The sequence below is a fragment of the Mesoplodon bidens genome (assembly GCF_964165515.1).
Source record: "Mesoplodon bidens genome assembly, chromosome: 4".
Lineage (NCBI taxonomy): Eukaryota > Metazoa > Chordata > Mammalia > Artiodactyla > Ziphiidae > Mesoplodon > Mesoplodon bidens.
The window spans coordinates 101077456-101103401 of record NC_138160.1 but is presented as its reverse complement, the minus strand read 5'-3'; the positions used below and the strand labels follow the sequence as shown (position 1 = coordinate 101103401).

At 36.9% G+C, this 25946-nt stretch overlaps 1 protein-coding gene and 1 pseudogene across 17 annotated transcripts in view; both read right to left on the bottom strand.

The window, feature by feature from the left end:
• Positions 1 to 3894, bottom strand: part of LOC308616346 (dual specificity protein phosphatase 3-like) — a 47203-nt pseudogene extending 43309 nt beyond the window's left edge. Inside the window, exon 1 of the transcript in view lies at positions 3804 to 3894. The product of the transcript in view is annotated as a dual specificity protein phosphatase 3-like (transcript). The remainder of the gene's footprint in view (positions 1 to 3803) is intronic.
• LOC308615713 (zinc finger protein 227-like) overlaps positions 1 to 25946 on the bottom strand; it is a 379433-nt gene that overhangs the window by 63512 nt on the left and 289975 nt on the right. For 14 of the 16 annotated variants that reach the window (XR_014015542.1, XR_014015543.1, XR_014015544.1 and 11 more), the window contains one exon: positions 19360 to 19709. The exons of the other annotated variants lie outside the window; for them this stretch is intronic. The gene's annotated coding sequence lies outside the window, so the exon portion shown is untranslated. The remainder of the gene's footprint in view (positions 1 to 19359; positions 19710 to 25946) is intronic. 16 annotated transcript variants of the gene reach the window in all.

Here is a 25946-nt window from a genome sequence, read left to right as displayed (position 1 = left end):
ATGAACATCCATTTACTTATAGTTGAGTTCATTTTTATATTTAATATATTTAAAATATTAATCTTCAACAAAAGTTGGTGTATAATAGAGAAGAAAGAAAAATTTAGATCTATTTTACAAGATAAATATGATTTCAAAGACATTTCCTACTTATGGTAGCTTCAGATTAAGCTGCAGACTTACACATGATATATATTGGTTTTACACATTCTAAATGGTATTTGGGTGCAAATGCTTGAGAAGAACAGAATAAAATGATTTCTAAGATCCTATGTAACCCCAGGATTACTCCAGGGTATCCTATGCTCTTTTGGCTCTAGAGAATATACCAGATTTATTTTAACCCATTTTCCCCAGATCTTTTAAGATATTAATGTGTAAAATGACAGAAGTCTTTTGAAATAGAGTATTTACATCTACAGGTAGTATTATGGTTCTTTAATTCACTCAGATGTTTACAGCAAAAATAATGACAGTAATGGACCACATACTGAATTAAAAAAAAAAACTGAGTTCATAATGATATTGTGAGAAAACAAGAGAAAGAGGACAAGCTGTACATGTGTAAAGTGAAAGTCCAAAATGTGAATAATTTAGAAATCTAGGAGAAAGGTATTCAAGTGTACTTTAAAATGTTTCAAAAATTTTAAAAATCGGAGAAAAGGAAACAAATAATGAAGATGAGTCTGAAAGGCAAGGAACAGGTACATGGCGAGATGCAGAGACATGTACGTCTCTCACCCTTCTGTTCCTCAACCTACCTTCCCTCTAAAAAAAAATAAGTTGCACTAAACTACCTGCTCTGACAAAAGCAAATGTAATTCCATATACAGTTTGCTATGGATAATGCATTCTCAAGAACTACTTTATTTTAAAATACTAAATGTTACATTTGGGGATTTCCTGGGAAGTGGAAGTGACCTTTGAAACTAATACAAAAATAAATGAAAATACTGTAATAGCAGGATATTTTATGTGTCTATTTGATAGACAAACTGAAACACAACCCTAATTAAATATAGTCTCTTTAGAAATACATACTGATGACAAAGGAGGCAAGGATATACAGTGGAGAAAAGACAGTCTCTTCAATAAGTAGTGCTGGGAAAATTGGACAGCTACATGTAAAAGAATGAAATTAGAACACTCCCTAACACCATACACAAAATAAACTCAAAATGGATTAGAAACCTAAATGTAAGGCCAGACACTATAAAACTCTTAGAGGAAAACATAGGAAGAACACTCTATGACATAAATCACAGCAAGATCCTTTTTGACCCACCTCCTAGAGAAATGGAAATAACAACAAAAATAAACAAATGGGACCTAATTAAACTTAAAACCTTTGCACAGCAAAGGAAACCATAAACAAGATGAAAAGACAACCCTCAGAATGGGAGAAAATATTTGCAAAGGAATCAACAGACAAAGGATTAATCTCCAATATATATAAACAGCTCATGCAGCTCAATATTAAAGAAACAAACAACCTAATCCAAAAATGGGCAGAAGACCTAAATAGACATTTCTCCAAAGAAGACATACAGATGGCCAAGAAGCACATGAAAAGCTGCTCAACATCACTAATTATTAGAGAAATGCAAATCCAAACTACAGTGAGGTATCACCTCACACCAGTTAGAATGAGCATCAACAGAAAATCTACAAACAACAAATGCTAGAGAGGGTGTGGAGGAAAGGGAACCCTCTTGAACTGTTGGTGGGAATGTAACTTGATACAGCCACTATGGAGAACAGTATGGAGGTTCCTTAAAGAACTAAAAATAGAATTACCATATGACCCAGCAATCCCACTACTGGGCATATACCCAGAGAAAAACATAATTCAAAAAGACACATGCACCCCAATGTTCATTGCAGCACTATTTAGAATAGCCAGGTCATAGAAGCAACCTAAATGCCCATCGACAGACAAATGGATAAAGAAGATGTGGTACATATATACAATGGAATATTACTCAGCCATAAAAAGGAATGAAATTGGGTCATTTGTAGAAACGTAGATGGACCTAGAGACTGTCATACAGAGAGAAGTAAGTCAGAAAGATTAAAACAAATATCGTATATTAATGCATATATGTGGAACCTAGAAAATGGTACAGATGAACCGGTTTGCAGAGCAGAAATTGAGACACAGATATAGAGAACAAATGTATGGACACCAAGGGGGGAAAGCGGCTGGGGGTGGGGGGGTGGTGTGATGAATTGGGCGATCGGGATTGACATGTATACACTGATGTGTATAAAATGGATGACTAATAAGAAAATAAATAAATAAATAAACATTTTAAAAAAGAGTGTGTCTTGGTTTAACAACAACAACAAGAAAAAAGACATACTGAACACACATTACTTTAACATTAGCATTTATTCTAAATCTAAAGGTGATTTAGGTAATGTAAGATAACATATATTTCAGGAAAGTGTCATATTAAACTAAGCAGGGCTGGCCTGTTTATCCTTCATTCCCAGGCTTCTCTCCTCCCTTTTAGAAGATTCCCACAACTTCAGGGGTTCGCCATCCAAAGCACGTGTTATTTATTCATTCACTTTTTTTCCCCTCACCACCGAAATCTTACCTCTGCCTTGTATCTGCTCTACTCAACCCTCTGCTCCCTGATTCTTAAGCACTGCATGGAAATTCACCTTCTGTATCACTTTCCTTCATGGTCCACAGTATTTGCTAGGAAGCATTATAAATCATTCCTGCTTAGCATGCTAATTAGGAGAACAAGTTGACCGCTCCATATGTATGTGAACTGTAGCCTTCTGACAAAACCATGGCTTTCTAATGCCTCAATTACATCAAAGTTATTCCTCAACTTCCTTCTTCCTGTAGGTAAACCTACAGCCCTGTGCACATCTTTGTAAAACATATTACTTAATAGTGAAATTATTTCTCTAGGTCTTTATCATATCCCAATCAGACCAAGTTCCTTAAGAGCACAGATCATATCTTGAACATTTTAGTATCCATATACATAACCCAACACTTAGCACATTATAAATGCTCAGTAAAAGACTATGTGACTTACTTATCAAATTGAAAACAATTTCTTTCTGGAAACACTTCAGCCTGGAAATAGACAGTGCATTTCAGACAGAATTCTTTAAGAAAAACCAAACTAATAAGAGGAGTAACAAGCAGGGAGACCAAAGACCAGAGCCTTTTCCAGTTGCCAGAAAAACTCCCTGTTGTTGAAAGCAGGTAGATTCAAAATAGCCTTTTGGTTGAAACAAGGGTAGCTTTATGGGAGAAGCGTGCTTAGTGCCCAACCTTGAGATAATCCAACAAAGAACCCATTTCAAAAGAACAGAATTTGAGCCATTTCTGTTAAGCCTTCACTTTTACCCAGGTGATTCTTGTTACAGTCAGAAAGCGGGGGGTGGGGGGGTGGGGAGAAACAACTTTACCCAAAACAATTTTCAAGAAAAAGAGTACAATAGATTATATATGACCACGAATCTCCTCCTGGAACTTAAAACCTTAATCTATTTAATATCCTGGTCCTACAAAAAGCAACAGTGCCTCTCAAAAATAAGGGGGAAAGAAGAAATTGTCCTGGGAGGCAAACACAATCACGGAGTTGACATCTATTGTATACTGCAGTAAAGATTAAACTCTAAAACTTTCAACTACGGGAAACAATTTACAATATTATAGTTCTCTAGATCTGACAGATTATAAGAGTGAAAGAAAACTGGGGTGAAGGCAGAGAACCAGACGCTAAACCCAGCATCTGTATCTTCTGTTCGCCCAAGCAAAGCACTTGACTTACCTGCACCTCCGATTCTTAAACTGAAAACTGAGTACGTTGAACTTGCTGTGATTTTAAGGTTCTTTCGAGGCATATTATTAAATAGTTCCATGCTTGATTTGTTTTTTTTCTGAGAATAAAAGTAAAATGGGGGTGAAACTGCCCATAAACTGTATTAGTATATATGAGTTTTGAGTGATTCCTGGGCTGCACTGCCCAGAGCTTGCTCTCAAGACCAAAGCTGGGCTCTCACACTGGGCGTTATGCTCAGGGAGTGGGAGTGCTGGCTGCAGATAGCTCACAGCTGAGTCTCTCTCAAGGAATTAACCTCAGGTGCAGAGGGTTGACTGGCAACAAGCACTTCTTCCCAAGGGAGAAGTAGCTACCAATCAATGCAGAGATACAAGGACTCAGCCCTCTTGCCTCAATTTGGGACAACTCTGAAAGACAACCCGAGATCTAGAGCACCCCAAGGACTCAAATAAAACCCATTACAATCACAGTGCAAATTCTCCCCCAACCCAATCCTGCTTCCCTCACTCCCTTTTATGTATTGTGTCCAAGAGTATTCCCCAGTGTCCTCCTAACAGCACATCTCCATCTCAAGTCTGTGTCCTGGGGAATCCAACAAGTGGTCCTAGAAAGCAAATTATAAAACGGAATTTGGGGGAGCTGATAATGAGGATTCCTTCATTGGTGGTAGATAGAATACTTATTCCTGGCATGTTAAAGTGGTACAATTATTAAAACTTTTACCTGTGGTAAACTGAAATGAGACAGTGTGTCAGAAAGCACTGGCAAGGGGGCTTCCCTGGTGGCGCAGTGGTTGAGAGTCCGCCTGCTGATGCAGGGGACATGGGTTCATGCCCCGGTCCGGGAAGATCCCACATGCCGCGGAGCGGCTGGGCCCATGAGCCATGGCCGCTGAGCCTGCGTGTTCGGAGCCTGTGCTCCGCAACGGGAGAGGCCACAACAGTGAGAGGCCCGCGTACCGCAAAAAAAAAAAAAAAAAAAGAAAAGAAAAGAAAGAAAGCACTTGGCAGGTACAGTGTCTTAGGTATTTGAGAGAATTAGGGAAAAAATAATTATAAGAACTATAGAATCTGACAACTTTTGCTGGCTACTACTGATGCACTGTAAAAATTCAAGGATGCTCTGAGAGGGATTAATCTCAAATTTAAAACTACCAAAATCAAAGGGCCTCCTTGGAAGCATATAAAGCATGTAAAGTAGATGCTTATCTACTGCAGCCAGAGGGCAGAAAAAGCTTAAGATCAGGTTCAACAATGAATTATAAGGAAAGCAAAAGTCCAGAGAAGAGAAACTGAATTCTCAGTCACAGCAGGTATTCCACTCAAGATAAAACCCTGAGACTTGGAACGGGGACATCTGGGTTGAGACACTTGAGAATCTTGACCCCTCAGATCTGTCTAGCCCTGCAGAAGTAGCTTACCATTCTCAAAGCTTAGTATTCTGCCCTGGCTCTTAGATGATGCAGAGCCTTGAAAGAGAACACCCACCCTCCTCAGATTCTACCCTACTGACACTCCCCGCTACAAGACTAATAACTAGGGTCAAATCACTACATAACCCAGCCAAGGACATTCTCGGCCTGCTGAGGGAGAACAGGGATGCAGAAGGAGCTGCAGGACCTGGCGAATGTGAGTCGGGAGGAGAATATGTATGGAGCTGGAGACTGAGGGTGCTGGATCAATGAGTGTGGAGCATGAAGTTAGGTAAGGGAGAGTTTATCCATACGAGGACAGTATCCAGTGACACAGGAGTTCGTAATCTGGCAGGACCCTGGGATATGGTGCTAAGACACTGTTATCCACATCTTGGATGCCTAGAAAAAGCAATGGCCCACACTAAAAGAACAAGAAATGGGAGAACAGCTGTGTTAGTGGAAAAGGGTGCAAAAAGATCAAGAGAGGGAATATGCCAGGGAGGACATTCTAATACAATGGGGAAAAAAAAAAAACTAGTTGCTGACCAGCTGTGCTCCATGGATGCACTTGAAGGGCAACACTGTTTCCTAAAGCAATAAGGAATGTGTTGGTGAAAGAAGCACCAGAAATGGTGAGAAACTTACTGGTAGCTATTCTTTCTAATGCAGGGATAATTGTAGGAGATGCTGGACAGTTACTACTGGGTAGTAACCAGAATTTTACAATCCTAAAATAATACAGGACAGGATGCAATTGATGGAATTCAGAGTACGCCACAGCAAAATATGCCAGTCCGGCTTGTGGATTATTTTGAGCAGAAAACAAACAAAGCCCAAAAGACTCAGGAAGAACCTTTGAACTCCACCATAACTGCCTAAAAGAATTTAAGATAGAAGGTCTCTTCCAGGAAGGAGCTATCACTATAGTAAAGTATGGACTAGGTGTGGTAGACAGGGAGGAACCAAGCAAGACCCATTTGATCAAAGTCCTCTCTGTGTTCCATTATCTCTAGATGGCCCAGCAAACATTTGTTTACTAAACATTAACTCTTTTCTTCTTCCTGTGAATTAGCTCACCTCCCTTTGAAGTCCCAAACCCCTACCTCCTTCTCCTTAGTCAAAATGACATACATAATTCATCTTACCTTACTGTCTTTGGAATTCTTCATGCTTATGTGTATTCCCCTACAAACATAATAGAATTTGATTTTCTCTTGTTAATCTGCCTTATGTCATTTTAATTATTTGACCAGCCATGAGGGGAAGGGGGAGAATATTCCTGCTTCAGAATACTTCAGAAACAAGGGGTATGCACTTATCAAAATGAGGGGCAAAGTGGAGTTGCAAATTTTATTTTATCTTAAGATGCCAGTGGAGTACTGGCATCTTAGGTGCCAGTACTTTTTAAAAGATTTCCAAATCTCTATTCTGGGATGCAATTAAATTGCTTTAAAATAGTTGATCTTTGTAAGAATTTATTTTAAACTTTGTTAGAAGGGACCAAAGCAGTCTTTAGAGTTAATTTTGCCTCACTGATGAAGCAATAAATACTCTTCTGGGTACCCCACCCAACCCCCGCCCCCATGTGGCTGATGGGAATTCCAACAATTTCTGGCCCTCTCTGTGCTCAGGGGATTGTTTTGATTGCTCCCTTTTGGTGGTTTTTTCCCCCTGCTTTGAGAAGTCAGCTGAAGATCCCAGACTCTCAAAGATGTTTGGAGCACCCTCTCTCTCTCCCTCTCCCTCTCCCTCTCTCTCTCTCTCTCTCTCTCCCTCCCTCCCTCCATCTCTCTCTGCAGCTCTCTCCTCTCCAGTATTTTTCCCTAAGAACTCTAACCACATCAGCCCTCCCAAACTCCCAAATCTGTCTCTTTAGCTCAAAATACTTACATGTGAGAACGCAAGACTGTATTAAGGAAATGAAGCATCGTGGTCAAATTGACCAAGTTTATGCATCAATCCATACAATCTGTGTGAATTTTCTCAAATAATTACAAGTTGGTATGATCCCCTTTCCTAGAAATCCCAGACATTTCTGAAATACAGAACAAGTACACTTCCCAGGAAGTTTTATTAAGATGTTTAATTAGCAGAATATACTATAAAACACATATACCTATAACTGAGATTTCTGAGATAATTTCAATGTGCAAAACCCAATATTCTTACACCCCAGATAAACTGCCAATACCTGAGTTCCCAGCATTCTTCCTGTGGCCTCTATATCGCATGCTTTTGTAGTAAACAAAGATGGAATTCCTGGCCAACAAATGTCCCTATTTTCAGAGAACTTGTTGCTCTCCCACAGTTGTGGGTCCTGCAGTCATGTTGGAATCACATACCCTTGTACCCACAGGAGTAGAGTTAGACAAGTCAAGATAAGCTCAGAGAATTCTCCACCTACCAAAATTTGGAATGAAACCTAGAGATACCAGTTAATTTCTTTGATGCCTGAACTGAAATGACCTTTACAATTACCTACAGCTGTTACATGGAAAAGCCAAGAAAGTTGATCTAAAGAGAGAAGAGAGTAAAGATGAGATGCAAAGAGAAACAGATGATTTGGGAGAGAGTAAATGAGGTTATAATAGCTTTACAGTCCTCAGTAACCTCTATGTGTGAGACACATCTGTGTTTCCTGGCATTGAGTTCCAATAAGAAATTATTTTAATAAATTCTCCTTTTTCATTTAAACTATTATAACAGAAAAATTGACCTAGCATGCCTTATGGAATGCAATCAAACTGCAACTTTATTTATCTCCCCTTGTCCTTTAAACTTCATTCAGTGAAAGAACATTTTTCTCTTGTCCTTGCATGAAAATTCTTTCTCTAGTAAACCCCATAAGTTTTTGTTCTCACTTAAAGTATAAAATGACCTCCAGTCACTTTAAATTCCAAAAACTGCCTCACTTCTCTAATTATCAAGGCGTAGGTAATAATTCAAACTCAGTTTTCCTCTCAGGCTACTACTGATGGTTAGCAACTTACAAGCGGAAAGGGAGCGAAGCTGAGCGGGGTGCATCATCTTTCTTTCTCTACTCACCATGTCTCCTCTGCTAACTGCAGTTTCTGACATCCCCAGGTTTGAATCCAGTTGGGAAAGAGGGCTTGGGGTCAAAAGCAGCCACACCGGAAGTGCAGGGATCATCTGGCAATAGGCCCCTCTCAATGACAGATGTACAGATGCTGACCTATTTCATCAGAACCTTTGTGAACTTTCTAGAGGAATACCCTTCTCACCTCATGCTTAATCTCTTGGGCTGCAATACCTGCATTGTGACAAATACACATATTCTTTTGGTAGTCCTTTCCTCTTTGACCCCCAGATTCCCAGGAATCCAGGTAATTCATACCACACAAAACTCCCTCTTGGAATACTCAAGCTATCTGGGAAGTTCTCTTGGACAGAATTATAAATGGCGTCACTACTTCTGTGTTTCCTGTGAGGTCTACTCTTGGTGCATGGGAAGAAACATTCTTTGCACAGCTGCCACTAGGAGTGGGTTACATTTCAAACAGTCCTCTGTTCTCTTTCTTTGCCCTGCTGCCACCAGCTGACAGCAACAGCCCCTCACCTAGACCAGCAGATACATCTTAGTTTCTGAGTTGTCCTATTGAGGTAGCACTACCCTCACTTCTTTCTCATGGAGGAGTGGAAATCAAGGCAAGAGTTCACAACTCCCTTCTTCCCTGGATCACTTTATGCAATTGGCCTGGGTCATGGTCCCTGAGAGAGGTCCAAGAGTTTAAAAACAAACTGTCCATTTTTTTAAAATTTCAATATAGGACCTTTTCTTTGTGTGTAGCTCCCATTGCATCCTGATGCCACAGGCAAAAGTTAAATTTTATCATGTATCATTAACATTAGTTAGTTTCTATTACTATCCCTCCCGCCCCTGACAAAGAACCATTAATGAAGCACTCACAGTATTCATGGAAAATATCTACATTGTAGGCTTTATGAACCTGAAGGCAAATCTCACTGTTGAATGACTGTGAATGTTCATGGAATGTAAATATTTGCTGAATCAAGAATTTGAATCACATTAGCTAACAAATGATCTAGCAAACTATTCTACATCTTTATCCGTATGTTATCTTGATTTTCTTTACCCTGAGTAAAACAGAAAGTAAATCTTGTGGAATGGTTTAAGGAAAAGATCATTCTTATTTAGAAAATAGAAGTTGTAAAAGTATCAAAGTATCAAAAAATCAAAGGCTGGGATTGTAGAATATGACTGTGGCTTAAATCTATGATTATTAGAACCCACCAGACAATTCATTCATTGAACAAATATTAATTGGGCAGCTAGCATCTGCAATCCATTATGATGGGAGCTAAGTATAAATGCTGAATAAAATGAGCATGATTCCTGCTCCTTTGAAGCTTTCTATCTATATTCACTCTAGTTAAAAACAAGAAAAAAAAAGATTCATGAAATTATTTCCTCCAGTAACCTAATTACTCATCAAGAAAGAAAGAAAATTGTGATTAAAGGTAAAATCTGCTTAATTTATGGTGTGAAAATATGCACAGGAAACATGTGCCTTTAGTCAAAAATGTGAATCCTTAGAAAGCCATCTGCCATACAAATTCTTTTCATGAGGCAAACATAAAAGAACTGACCTTTAAAAGAGTAAAGGTATAGAAAGGCAAAGAAATATTTTTGCTGTGTGTAATATGAAGTTAACAGGAAAAAGAATAAAAAATAAGGTAATCACATTTCTGCAGAATTGCTCTCCTCCAATCTGAAGAAACTAACAAAGGATGAAGGTTGTAGCCTGGAACAAGTGCTCAGTGTCTGCTGAAGAAAATGCCTGCAAATACACACACACACACACACACACACACACTTCATACATAGTACACAGAACAGCTCTCCTCATTCATCAGTGCTGCTTTCATTTTGTACCCTCAAGGAGGATGAAGGTTGATATTATAATAATGATGACATGTAAGATACTATAGGGTTTATTTTGCTAGTAGAAATCTGACTTTAAATTTTATAAACTACCTTATTCCTCTATTTATGGGTTACTTGGACATTTCATTTATATTTTGCTTTATTAGAGAGATATATAGGATATGGATTCTGAAGAATTATCCCTAAGATTGTCAAGAGACCTACCAGTTGCACCTAAAGTCAGCTGATATACCTGGCTTCCACCAGTGCTGATACCTAGGAGCAGCCAGACAAACCCATAAATCATGAATATTTAGAAACCTGCTTTAAAACGCTTTATCAAAAATGAGTGTCGGTAACCTGCATTGTTATTTCTGGATATTTTGCATGTACTTTGCCAGGGTCTACTATGATTTAATACTAATTGGTGATTCTTTTCTAGATTTTGGAAACCAGAACAGCCTCTTGAGGAACAATTCCCCATTAGGGCTAATTTATAATCCAGCTCAGGACACTCTTGAGATCAAAAGGAGGAGCTATTACAAGATATGGAAACAACCCAAATGCCCATCGACAGATGAATGGATAAAGATGTGGTACATGTATACAATGAAATGGTACTCAGCCATAAAAAAGAATAAAATACTACTGGGCATATACCCTGAGAAAACCATAATTCAAAAAGAGACATGTACCAAAATGTTCATAGCAGCCCTATTTACAATAGCCCAGAGATGGAAGCAACCTAAGTGTCCATCATCGGATGAATGGGTAAAGAAGATGTGGCACATACATACAATGGAATATTACTCAGCCATAAAAAGAAATGAAATTGAGCTATTTGTAATGAGGTGGATGGACCTAGAGTCTGTCATACAGAGTGAAGTAAGTCAGAAAGAGAAAGACAAATACTGTATGCTGACACATATATATGGAATTTAAGAAAAAAAATGTCATGAAGAACATAGGGGTAAGACAGGAATAAAGACACAGACCTACTAGAGAATGGACTTGAGGATATGGGGAGGGGGAAGGGTAAGCTGTGACAAAGTGAAAGAGCGGCATGGACATATATACACTACCAAACGTAAGGTAGATAGCTAGTGGGAAGCAGCCGCATAGCACAGGGAGATCAGCTCGGTGCTTTGTGACCACCTGGAGGGGTGGGATAGGGAGGGTGGGAGGGAGACGCAAAAGGGAGGGGATATGGGAACATATGTATATGTATAACTGATTAAATTTGTTAAAAAAAAAGGTAATTGATAAATAAATTATGGTTTGTTCTCAAAAGTAATATTAAAAAAAAAAGAATAAAATAATGCCATTTTCAGCAACATGGATGGACCTAGAGATTATCATATTAAGTGAACTAAGTCAAAGAAAGACAAATACCATATGACATCATTTATATGTGGAATCTAAAATATGACACAAATGAACTTATCTATGAAACAGAAACAGACTCACAGACATAGAGAACAGGCTTGTGGTTGCCAAGGGGGATGGAGGATAGGGGAGGGATGGATTGGGAGTTTGGGATTAGCAGATGCAAACTATTACATATAGAATGGATAAGCAACAAGGTCCTACTGTATATCATAGGGAACTATATTCAGTATCCTGATAAACCATAATGGAAGCAAATATTAAAAAAGAACATATATAGATGTATACCTGAATCACTTTGCTGTACAGCAGAAACTAACACAACATTGTAAATCAACTATATTTCAATAAAATCAATTTTTAAAGAAGGAGGAGCACTAATAAATATGCCAAAACAAGAGTTATAAACCAGCAAGCAGCAACTCATGGTCACTCTAGCTGAGTTTTCAATCTCTGAAAGCAGAGTCTAGGATATTTGCTTTCCTTGAATAGAATAATAAAAATGCAACTTCAAAGGAAGCAGAGATGTCACAATGTGAGGAGATACACAATGTGTGGAGGCTCGTGGCTGTGTGTATCTTCAACTGCTTAAACTGCTAAAGATAGTAGCAATGGAAGAGAGGAAAAAGACTTGATCTGACACCTCACTGCCCACACAGTGTCTACCTCCCCCAGATGGCGTCTAACTCATAGGCTCTCTGAGTTAATAACTAGAGTGTTCTGTATGACATCAACTCACGAACCATGCAATCCCATAATAGGAACAACCAGACCATGTGGGAGCAAGAGCACATCCAAAAGAGCAAATTTTGCCAACTCCCTTATCTAGAAATTGTGATTTTATGGGATTGCTTTGGGGAAACTTAGACTTAGCATAACTTACCAATTATTTGTCTTTAAATATAATTTATTTTCTGTATTTATATCTATACCACAGAACCTTTTATGTCACCAGGACTCTGACATTAGAATTATTGATGTAACTTAAGGTTATCTCTCTGATCTACCCAGCAGGATCCTAGGTCACCTCTCATATCCAGAAGGCTATAAATAAGTGCAATTTTCTCACTAATGATCTCTCAGAAATTTTTGTGTTATGCCAAGAGTATTTGTCTTTATTATTGGGACAGAAAGGCAAAACTGTATTTGAATAAATTACTTCTTGGGAATTATTTTTGCTACTGATACATTATCAAAATGTAAAATCATGAGTTTATAACACATTCTTTCTACCCCTTCATTCGTTTGTTCATTCATTCATTTATTCAACCAATATTTGTACCTACTATGCACTAGGCATTGTGCTCTGTTGTAAGGACACAATGATGGATAAAGCACAGCATGGCTTCTGCCTTTGTAAAGCTTTCCACTTAGTGAGGGAGACAGACCACAAACAAGTAAACAAACCTACAAGTCAAGCCTACGGTCCAAGTCACTAGAAAATAAAAAGGGGATATGTTTAGATAGAATAGTCAAAGAAGGCCCTTGGAGAAAGGAAGTCTTCACTTGCTCCATTCTTTCTATCTTTAGATTCTCTCTCTCTCTCTCTCTCTCTCTCTCTCTTTTTTTTTCCATTTCTTCAAATTTCTAATCTTAAGTGACATACCCTTATGAATTTGTTTTCTTTCTCATCGTATTTATTTGCTTGCCTTATTAATATATTCTACACTTTTACTCCCTCTTATCTTGTGTATGTGGCCTGTCAGCTAGGAAATCTTATGGAAATTCACCACTTTTCTCTGGTGTAAGGAAATTTAAGCCAAAACTTTATTCGTCATTAACCTCATGTTCACAACTTTGTCACATTATACTATTTAAGTATTTTAACAGTATTTAAAATACTGTTTAAGATGTGAAACAAGGGTCAGAGCATATTCTGTAACATTTTGTTTGAAATTTCTTGTATGACCTACATTGTTTTCACTAGAAAAAATAATTGACTCAGTTAGTGAGGCTACTTGTCCCATGAACATAACTTGGGTTTCTTTTCTTTTCCCTCTCACTCAAAAGTGTTATGGGAGACTTCTGAACATAGACAAAGCATCTGCAACATCACATAGAGGCATAAGAAGATATTTCTAATCGTTTTATGTAGCCAATTCAACAAATCCATTAAACTGCATTCAATGGGGAATACACGCATAACCTTGTCCCTCCAAGCTCACGGGCCAGCAGAGTGGAGAAATTTGTTTTCATTACTATGTAACACAAATTTGTCCAAGCTTCATTAGTCTATTGGTAGTAAATGGAGTTCATATTAACAATAATAACTCTAATTTCACTAGTTCTTATCTGATTGCTGAAGCATGGCCTTCGACTCCATGCTGAGGCCCCACTATTTCTGGTGTCTGCCATGTACTCTATTCTGTTCTTCCCAGATGGCACTTGTGTTCTGCAGTTTCTGACAGGCACTGCGATCTCACATCCAGAACATGGTACCTTCAATGTTTATTTATAACCTACTCTTTTCCTAGTACCCAGCTTTGTTATCGACCTGGCTTACTGTGCCTGTATCATTCTATCCTCAGCATCCATCCTCTCCAAAGAGGCACCTCAGGCCCTGTGCAAGCAGATGTGAGCTCTCAGGTCATCCAATCAATTGGAAATAATTGGCTAAACCCAAGATAGATGGTCTCTGTTTACTTGGACCACAGCACCCCTAGGCCTTTTACAGCTGTGGTCCAGAGTTAAGAGAGAACAGCACAAGGGGGAGTGGGAGAGGGAAGGACTGGGAGTTTGGGATTAACAGAAGCAAACTATTATATATAGAATGGATAAACAGCAGAGGGAACTATATTCAATATCCTGTGATAAACCATAATGGAAAAGAATATGAAAAATAATATATATGTATATAACTGAATCACTTTGCCATACAGCAGAAATTAACACAACATTATAAATCAACTAAACTTCAATAAAAGAGAGAGAGAGAGAGAGAGTGATGCTCAGCTTCCCCAGCTATCAATCTCATTAAAGGGGTTAAGGTGGAGCCTCCAGGTTTGGTATAAGTTTGTTCCTCAACTAAATGACTGGAATTAATACCAAGCCTCCTCTAGATCTTCTACCCCTTTTATCAGAGGTCAAGAGGAAGTCTGTGTATTGAGGCTGACTATATCTCAAGATGGCTTTAACTATCATCTTGACCCTAGATCAGTGGATTCAAGAAGGAACCCCAAAATCTAACCACTTCCTATTCCCAAAACTCACACCTTTGCCACAATCTGTGTTGATTCCAACAGGACTAATCTCATTATTCCCTTTATTCTCTATAATGTTACCATAAGAATTCAGAATCCCAAGATATCATCCATCACCTGCACCCTAATCTCCACTAGTAGATACAAATCACATCCTCTCTTTCCCCCACTTCCACCGAAACTTCAAAAACTCTTCCACCCTCTCCTCTGAAATTCACTATTCAGCATCATCAAAACCATCCATCTTAATATTTCTGAATATTTTCTTCATTTTCTAGCTTTAACAAAAGGCTGATTATTCCCTTAGAATACACCTTCCCTTACAAGCATTTCAAGTGTTGGATTTTTTTTTCTTTTTTCTCTTTTTTGCTTCCCACAGTCTTTACAGTATTGAGCTTGGAGATTTTCTGGGTTCTAACTGCCACTTCTACACTACTTTCCCTATGACCTCCGTGTTAGTAAATCCAGCACTCACTCTTAGTTTTCATCTCAAGTCACCCCTATTGCAGTGAATAACTTGCATTCCCTCCATGTACTTATTTCACTTGTCATCCGAGACATCATCGTCTCTTGGTTTTCCTCCAGCATCACTAATCACTTCTTCTCCATTTCCTTTGATAATTATTTTTCTTCTCACTGATTTCTTAATGTAGAAGAGCCCCAAACTCTCTCATTCTTGGTGACTTCATTAAGTTCCATGGCTATACATTTTATGTATGAGATATATATATATCCATCTCAGCTCAGATCTCTCTCCTCAATTCTAATCTCATACATTCAATAATCTTCTCAGCAGCTTCACTTGGTTGTCTAATAGATATCTCAAACTTACTATACCCAAAAAGTTACCATATCCAAAATTGAACTGTTAATCTTACCCTCCACACTTGCTCTATCTACAACTTTCTCAAGTGAGGACAATTCCATACTTTCAGTTGCTCAGGTCAAAATTCTTGGAATCATTGTCAATTCCTTCCTTTCCTTCACAACCCATATCCCAAATACCAGCAAGTCCTATTGGCTCTGCCCTCAGAATATAATTAGAATCTGACCACTTCTGAACTCCTTCATTGTTACCATCCTAGTTCCATTCTGTATCATGTCTAGCATGGATTTCTGTTTTTCCCTTTGCTCCCCTCCTGTCTGTTCTCAACACAGCAACCAGAATTATCCCTGCAAAATGTAAATAATATAATATTTGTCACTCCTCAGTTCAGAATCATCCAATGGTTACCTTTTGTTCTGAGTACAAGCCAGTGTCCCTGAGGGCCTATAGGGCCCTACATAATGTAGCCTCTGCTATCTCTCTCACTTCCTCTCCTAGTTTTCTTCCCCTTGTTACAAACCGGGCACACTCAAAACTAGGGTCTTGCACTATCTCTTTCCTTTCCTTAGAAGTTCATTCTCCAGATTGTCACATGGGTGATCCCCTCACTATCTTCATGCTTTTGCTCAAATTATCTCCTCAACAAGGTCTATCTTACCCATTCTATTTCAGATTTAACCTGTCCCCCAATACCAGCCAGACTCCCTTTGTCCAGCTCTCATTTTTTCTCTTTTTCATAACCTTATCATTTTTTAACATACCATGTAGCTAACTTACTTATGATGTATATTACTCATTATCTGTCTCCCTTCCCATAAGGGCAGGAATTTTTGTTTTGTTCACTGACATATTCCAAGTTCTCAACATAGTGCCTGGCATAAAATACATGCTCAACAAATAAATATCTGTTCAATTGGCTTAAATTTGGGACCCAAAAAAATACTGTAAAATGTGGTCTGCATTTTCAAAAAAGGATAAATAGAATATTCTAGGGAAGAAGATAAAGGAGATTATATTTCTTCTAGAAACACTGAGTAAAGCTTTATGAATAGGTAGAATTAAGTCTTGGTGACAGAAAAAATAATTACAAAATATGAGAGAAATGGAGATTACAAGGATTCTATTCTTAATGACTTAATAAAGTATAATAGAGAATGCAAGATGAAGATGTATGCAAGATCTCTGATTTGAAAGTATATTTGAGCAATTCAGGAAACATGTTGGAAATTTGTGTTTGTAGCTCAGGAGAGAAGTTTAAACTGGAAATGTATATTTGTGATTTTATGGTTAATGGGTACATCTATGAAGTATGTGACCATTAAGTTCAGAATATACAGAGAGAAGCAAATAATAACAGAAGGAAATGTCTTGGAAGTATTTAGAGAGGTGAGGGAAATGATGTCATAATGCACTTGAAAAAGAGGAGGAAAAAATGGAAGTAGGAGAAATATAAGAATGGTCAGAGACTTAATGTCAGTGTTCCAGATCTTTGATAAGTTGAATCTGAGCTATAGAAAAGTTCTATACACTCAATAAAGAATAGATCAAGATCATTAGAGTGGAAGACATGAAAGATTGATGAGATCAGAGTGATCAGAGTCATTAACATGAATGCTGAAGTCTGAAAGGACAATGACAGGTCTTGGCTGAAGAGAAACCTATGTATTTGCAATGTATTATGGCTATGAGTGCAGAAGATACCAAGTAAAGTGATAGAAAAATGTGGTTTATTTCTGTGTAATTACTTAAGCAGATGACACAATAGTAACCAGTTTTTACATTTTTAGTTAATGATCTGACAAATAAGTGGTGGAGCTCTGAAAGGGTTGCAGGGCTCTATAATAAGCCAAGTACATGAGAAAATAATAAATTAGCTACCCATAGAATCATAAGGAGAAATTACCATCCACTGTCCTTAGGTGACAATAGATTCAAAAGTCAGTTTTGTTTCATATGATTTAATATCTTATTATGTGGTGTTTCATTTATGTGAAATAGTTAGACTTCCTTACTGGGACAGCAATAACTGTTATGACATTACTTGCTATGAAAATAAAACAATAAACTTGATAGTGATCAGTGACTTCCATTACATTCAGAACCTAGGTTCAATTGCTGGCTCAGGACACAGAAGTATACAAGGTCTACAAAAGATGAGCAAACATTTTAATATGTTTTAGAAGTCCTAGATTTGTATATGAGCACTTCACTTGCAATTCACTTCTCTATATCTATTTTAAATGAGAAGGCCCTTTTCCTGTAAAGATTAAAAGATTAAAGATTTCATCTTTGTTCTCTATAAAAGTCAATGGCCAAGTTTTTTTCTTTTTTGTGTCATAAATCTATTTTCTATTTGATGTCTTGGGGTTCAGCCACATGATTTCTTACACTATGAATGATGATTTTACAGCTGAACCTTGGAACTATCTCTCCAAAAGCACATCTCAACATTAAATATTAAGACATTACATTAAAAAGGTAAGACACACAGGCAGCAGCAAAGATAATTAAAGTTACAAAGAAAAAACCAGACAGGAAAATAAGTGATCTAAGGATGATTCTGGTTGTCAAGAATTTTTTAAAATTTGTAAGAACAGAAAAATCCAGGTCCCTTTGCACTCATTTCTCTCTTCCTTTACTCTGCTGATCTAATATCTGATATCAGTCTCAGTCTCTAGCACTCAAGGCAATCCTTAAACCTCAAATGAAGGTATACAGATTTTCTTTAAAACTTTTGTTTGTGATTATTTTGCCTTCAGAATAGAGGAAATGGGAGTTGCTAGTTGTCAAGTATATTTATGTAGCAAGTGTTTTGTTTGTGAATACCTTGCCTTGAGAAGAGATGGGAGTTTTGAGTTATCATGTTGATTTTAGTGTTGAATAGACTGCTTTAAGGAGACAGGCATAAGCTTGCATTTGTCAGCAATTGCTAACAATAAAATATGTTCATTTCTAGCAGGGTGGTATTTTCTTTCACTAAGAAGTCAAAAGTTAAAGACTTAATAAAAAATAAATCTCCCACTTGTGGTGACTGAAATAGAAAAAGGCACTCAAAGAAGATAAAAACCAGTGAGAGGAGAAGAACTTCACCAAAGGGCCAATCCTATCGTTCTGGAGCTTGTTAGAGAACCAACACAACTCCTTACCTTTGGATGAATTCCAAACTCCAAGAGGAAAGGGTCGTATTTAAATATTGAGACAATTGGGCGATATTAAATTTGTATAAATCCCTTGGTTGAGGGAGGTTTAAAGAAAAGAGGCTTCTGTGATTGGAACATTCATTAATGCACCCTCTAAACTCCTTTATCAGGACTGTGACTTACTTTTGGTAGTACACCTCAGAGAGGTCAGCAGTATACTTAGTTCCCTGAGCGTAGCTGATGGCAAGTGACCACTAAAGAGCGCTGTACTCCCCAAGGGGCATCTATTAGTGCACAAGGCTCTGTAAGCAACAGGGACCAACTTCAGAGGCTGCGAAAACTATTCTTATCTTTGGTAAGGCATGTCTGGAGACTCTCTTGGATCAGCCCCTGACTCTTATTTATGGACTGGCTTCACGTTCTGATGGTAAAGCCCTTCATTTTCCTAATTTATTCTTGAAACTTAACCAGGTGAAGAGGCAACTCCAACGACAAACTTCTCTCACTAACAAGAATTTTTATTATTCCCTTCTCTCTACTTTTACTAAAGTTAGAAATCATACTCAAATGAGAATTTAATATTTTTTTCTAATCACAAAATGAAAATGAAGTATTTGTAAATCCACAGGATTAAAGAACACTTTCGAAGGTAGAGGATACAGTGTTTCGTACCTGACATTATTCCATTACACAGCAGTGTTATTAATCTTTCTTGCTTCTTCACCGAACTTGAGTGATCAGGCATCCTGTCTGTTGCTTCATTATAATGTGTTCTTCAACAGTGAGCCAAAGATAGATGTCAAGCTTCAAGTAGAGGTTCATTTACCTTCATGTACTTTGCAGGGAAAGCCTCTGATGATTATGTAAGATGCCATCAGAATTAATTATCAAATGGATGAATGAATTTTAAAATGAGGTTATAATTCATTGACCAGATTCTTGTCCACTATTCTTCAATTAGGGTGGGTGTATTCCATCTTGGATTAACATTCTTCTTTCTTTTTAATTGATCTCTTGTCATCCTTGAACAAAAAGTCATTTGTTAGTGCAGGAAGCAAAGTTAAACAAGGAGCCTACTGATGTTGAAGAATTTTATCTCATAGAAAACATGGCATGCAGAGTGCTTGCACTAGATAGAAATGGACTGCACATACACATACACACACAAATACACCCTGTTGGAATTATGTTAATCAGGGTTGATATTCAAAATATGTTACAACTAGTACAGTATAGACCCAAAAACTAGAAAGAATGAAATGCCTAATCAGAATGAGCACAACATACCCATTGGTATAGCCAGATTTATACATTTTGATTGAATATCAGCTTTGGGAAATATGATTTATTCTTCTTATCTTTAATTCAATTTAAAATTAAAATGTCACTTATAACTTTCAAGCAGGAAATTCTATAATTCTATAATCTTCATTGATATTTGCAGTGTAAACTAGGAAATACAACCTCAAATGCTAAGGGGCAAGGCAGGAAGTCAAAGCCAGGAAATAAAGCTGGGAGGGAGTGGCAAAGTGTAAAACAGGAGGATGCATTCCCCAACCAAAAATGTTCAAGTTCAAATATTCATAAAACTTCTGGCTAAAAAAACAACATGCTCAGATTCTGTCTCATGTTCAGACTTATAAGCATTCCTAAGTCCAATAAATATCTTCAAACGTTGTCATATATTCCAATCTAACCATCTATTTCTGAAATACACTGCATTCCTCATGATGGCCTATGTCTTTATGTCAAGAATGTAAAATCATTTATAATAAAAATAAATAAAAATCAAAGACAAAAATTTCCCTCATGTATCTCTTAGACTATAAACTGGGAGGTCAGAGACCATCACTTATATCATCCTTACACCTAACATGGTGTTCCTCATTTGATGTTACCCAATGCAGAATGAATTTTTTAAAACTTTATTAGTTCTTTTAATATTTTAAAATAAGAAGGCTATAATTTTTCCAAATGAATGATAATAAAGTATAAATATAAAACTACTTTCCAAAAGTCACTATAAATTATGAAGGGCAACAAAAAAGTGTGCAACACTATTACTAAATTATAGGTCAAATTACTCAATATTAATAAAAGCTATATGGAGAAAGAATAAATATGACCGCAAATACCACCAACAATTTCTTTACCCTATCAAAAGATTTTGCCAACTGAGTATAATTCATGAGCATCTTGAAACCTACAAAGTTATCCAGAATTGGCAAACCAACCTATTCATTCATTCAATGGGATTTCATGAGAACCGTAGCAAATTCATTAGAGCACCATGGAATCAATGCAGAAATTCCTTGTGTATGCTTTGATTCTAAAGGGACTTCAAGGAAATTCTTTCAAGTATTGATGAGGAAACTCACAGTTCAAGACTGACCACTGGAATACAATATAGTACCCAGTTTTCCTTAGGCTTGATACTTCTCCAGCAAACCATGCACAATGGGGTCATTCCTCAAGATCATGTATACACTGCTCTCTTTGTATCCTCATCCTTGGGGAGGTTGGTTCCAGGACTTCCAGAGATACCAAAATTTGCTGATGCTCAAGTCCCTTATATAAAATGGCATAGTATTTGCACATAACTTATGCAATCCTCACAAATACTTTAAATCATCTCTAGATTACTTGTAGTATCTAACACAAGGTAAATGCTATGTAAATAGTTACCAGAGCATGGCAAATTTAAGTTCTGCTTTTTGGAAAGTTCTGGAATTTTTTTCCCAAATATTTTTGATCTACCAGTTGGTTGAACCCATGGTTGCAGAACTCATAGATGCAGAACCTCTGCATATGGAAGGCTGACTATATATAGAGAAAGATACAGTGCATGTTATATATACCAGTTCTCAAATCCCCAAAGTCTAACTATTTCTTCATTTGCCCCCAGTGTCCTATTTGTGTATCTCAAATCTCGATATATTAATTTTGTGGATAAAAATTAATTCAAGAATTTGAAGAAAGTAGGCTGGGAGGAATAGATATAAAAAGGCAAGAGGATTAAGTTATAACACAGTGACATTCATACCTGATGACCACATTCCCAAGGTCATTGGACAAATGATAAAAATAAAATGCAGACACTAATGGGAGTTTTCTCCAAGGCAACAGGAATTAGAACATACCTCATACCAGGAAAATGCATCAAACAACACACTTTGCAAAGCTTGATGGCACAGAATTAGAAAGTATGCCATATACTACTTATAATTCACATTTTTAAAGATACATTGAGATAACACTGGTCTCTCACACTAACTGATGACAGTTTATTTCTTGCTGCTATGGCAGCTTGTATGTGGTGGTAGGTGATTAAAGGCTGGCATCTCCGTTTTGACAATTGATGAAGTCTGAAATAACATTTCTTAAACAGAATTTATAATAGCAACATTAATCAGGTTTTAAAATCACTTGATTCTCAGATGATACCACAATTTTTTATCTTTCCACTGACTACTAATCTCTTAAGGAGAAAAATGTCATGTAATGGGTAAACTGTATGTTTATTTACATTTCTCCTCTTAAATAGCTACCAACTTTTAAATGCCTTGATATAAGAGAAACTATTAATTGCTTCAATAAAATCTATCTCAAAGATAAACTTTTAGCTAGTGAAATGCAGGGTAAATCAGAGAATAAATATATTTATTCCAAAAATATTAACAAAAATCTATTGAGAAGTCCCATTACATCCTGAAATAGGATACATAGATAGATAGAGATATATCTTCACAGAAATCATTACTCAGATTCATTTCTATTGCTGTCAATGAATTCTTGATTAGAAAAAAATATTCACATATATTCTTCATTCTAAGGTATCAAGAATATGATTCTGTCTCTGTCATTTAAACTAAATAATAACATGATAATTCTGGTATAACCAAAGATTTTATAGTCAATCCTAATTAATTTAATCTCTTGAATGTCTGTGGATTGAGTAAGGCAAAGATTTCTATAATCTAGACAAATGCAACATTGAAAGCAATTTTTACATGCAGGTTACCAACTAAACCTTCAAATGAAAATGCAGACAGCCAGCCTTGAATATAGATTGCCTTGTAAGCCCCTAAACGGAGGATCCACTTGAGCAATTCCCTGACTTCTGACCCATGAAAATTGTTAGATTAAAATGAGAGTTGTTGTAAGCTTACCTCAGGAAACAAGAAAAATCTCAAATAAAAATAACTAACCTTACACTTAAAGGAACTAGAGAAAGAAGAACAAACAAAACCCAAAGCTAGTAGAAGGAAAGAAATCATAAAGATTAAGGCAGAAATAAATGAAATAGAGACAAATAACAGAAAAGATCAATGAAAATAAAAGCTGGTTCTTTGAATAAACAAAATTGATAAAATTTTAGCCAGATTCATCAAGAAAAAAAGTGACAAGGCCCAAATCAATAAAATCAGAAGAGAAAAGGGAGAAGTTACAATGAACACCACAGAAATACAAAGGATCAAAAGAGACTACTATGGGGCTTCCCTGGTGGCGCAGTGGTTGAGAGTCCGCCTGCCGATGCAGGGGACACGGGTTCGTGCCCTGGTCTGGGAAGATCCCACATGCCGTGGAGCGGCTGGGCCCGTGAGCCATGGCCACTAAGCCTGCACGTCTGGAGCCTGTGCTTCACAACGGGAGAGGCCACAACAGTGAGAGGCCCGCGTAAAAAAAAAAAAGAGACTACTATGAACAACTATATGCCAATAAAATGGACAACCAAGAAGAAATGGACAAATTCTTAAGAAGGTGCAAGCACCCAAGACTAAACCAGGAAGAAATAGAAAACATGAACAGACCAATTACCAGTAATGAGATTGGACCGGTAATTTAAAAACTCTCAACAAACCCAACTCCAGTGCCAGATGGCTTCACAGTTGAATTCTATCCCGAACATTTGGAGAAGAGTTCACACCTATCCTTCTAAAACAATTCCAAAAAATTGCAGAGGAAGGAACACTTCTGAAATTGTTCTATGAAGCCAGCATGACCCTGATACTAAAACCAGACAGAGATATCACAAAAAAGAAAATTATAGGCCAATATCACTGATGAACATAGATACAAAAATCCTCAAAAAATATAAGAAAACTGAATCCAACAATACATTAAAAGGATCATCCACCATGATGAAGTGGGATTTATCCCAGGGATGAAAGGATTTTTCAATATCCACACATCAATCAGTGTGTTACACCACATTAACAAATTGAAGAATAAAAATCATTTGATCATGTCAATAGGTGCAGAAAAAGCTTGTGAGAAAATTCAGCATCCATTTATGATAAAAACTCTCCAGAAAGTGGGCATAGAGGGAACATACCTCAACATAATAAAGGCCAAATATGACAAACCCACAGTTAACATCTTACTCAACATTGAAAAGCTGAAAGCTTTTCCTCTAAGATCAGGTGCAAGACAAGGATGTCTACTCTCACCACTTTTATTCAACATAGTATTGGAAGTCTTAGTCACACCAATCAGAGGGAAAAAAAGAAATAAAAGGAATCCAAATTGGAAAGGAAGAAGTAAAACCATCACTGTTTTACTTCTGTCACTATGACAGGATGCTATACACAGAAAATCCTAAAGACACTACCAGAAAACTACTAGAGGTCATCAATGAATTGGGTAAAGTTGCAAGATATAAAATTAATACACAACAATCTGTTTCACTTCTATACACTGAAAATGAACTATCAGAAATAGAAATTAAGGAAAAAATACCACTTACCATTCCATGAAAAAGAATAAAATACTTAGGAATAAACCTACTTAAGGAGGTAAAAGACCTGTACTTGGAAAACTGTAAGACACTGATGAAAAAATTGAGGATGACACAAACAGATGGAAAGATATACCATGTTCTTGGATTGGAAGAATTAATATTGTTAAAATGACCATGCTACCCAAGGCAATCTATAGATTCAATGCAATCCCTATCAAAATAACAGAGGCATTTTTCACAAAACTAGAACAAATAATTTTGAAATCTGTATAGAAACACAAAAGACCCCAAATAGCCAAAAGAAACTTGAGAAAGAAGAACAGTGCTGGAGGAATCACAATCCCTGACTTCAGACTATACTACAAAGCTACAGTAACCAAAACAGTATGGCACTGGCACAGAAACAGACACATAGATCAATGGAGAGCCCAGAAATAAACCCACACACTTATGGTCAATTAATCTACGACAAAGGAGGCAAGAATATACATAGAGAAAAAATAGTTTCTTCAATAATTGGCTCTGGAAAAACTAGGCAGCTACATGTAAAAGAATGAAATTAGAAGTTCTCTAACATGATATAAAAAAATAAACTCAAAATGAATTAAAGACCTAAATGTAAGACTGGATACGGTAAAACTCTTAGAGGAAAACATAGGCAGAACACTCTTTGACATAAATCATAACAATAATTTTTGGACCTGTCACCTAAAGCAAAGAAAGTAAAAGTGAAAATAAACAAATGAGACCTACTTAAACTTAAAAGCTTTTATACAGCAAAGGAAACCATTGACAAAACAAAAAGACAACCTATTGAATGGGAGAAAACATTTGCATATAATATGAACGATAAGTGTGTACTATCAAAAATATGTAAACAGCTTATACAACTCAATATCCAAAAAACAAACAACCTGATTAAAACATAGGTAGAAGAACTGAATAGACATTTTTTCCAAAGAGGAAATGCAGGTGGCCAACAGGCACATGAAAAGATACTCAACATCACTTATAATCAGGGAAATACAAACCAAAACTGCAATGAGATATCACATTACACCTGTCAGAAATCATAAAAAAGAACACAAATATTAAATGTTGGCAAGGATGTGGAGAAAATGGAACTCTTGTACACTGTTAGTGGGAATGTAAATTGGTGTAGCCAATGTGGAAAATCATATGGAGGTTTCTCAAAAAACTAAAAATAGAACTATTATATGACCCAACAATTCCACTCCTAGGTATATATCCAAAAGAAACAACAGTAATTCAGAAAGATACAAGCACCCCAGTGTTTATAGTGGCATTATTTACAATTATCAAGATATGGAAGTAACCTAAATGTCCATCAACAGATGAATGGATAAAGAAGATGTGGAACACACACACACACACACACACACACACACACACTCACATAAAAAATAAGGAAATTTTTCCATTTGCAACAACACATATAAACTTGGAGGACTTATGCTAAGTGAAATAATTAAGACAGAGAAAGACAAATACTGTCTGA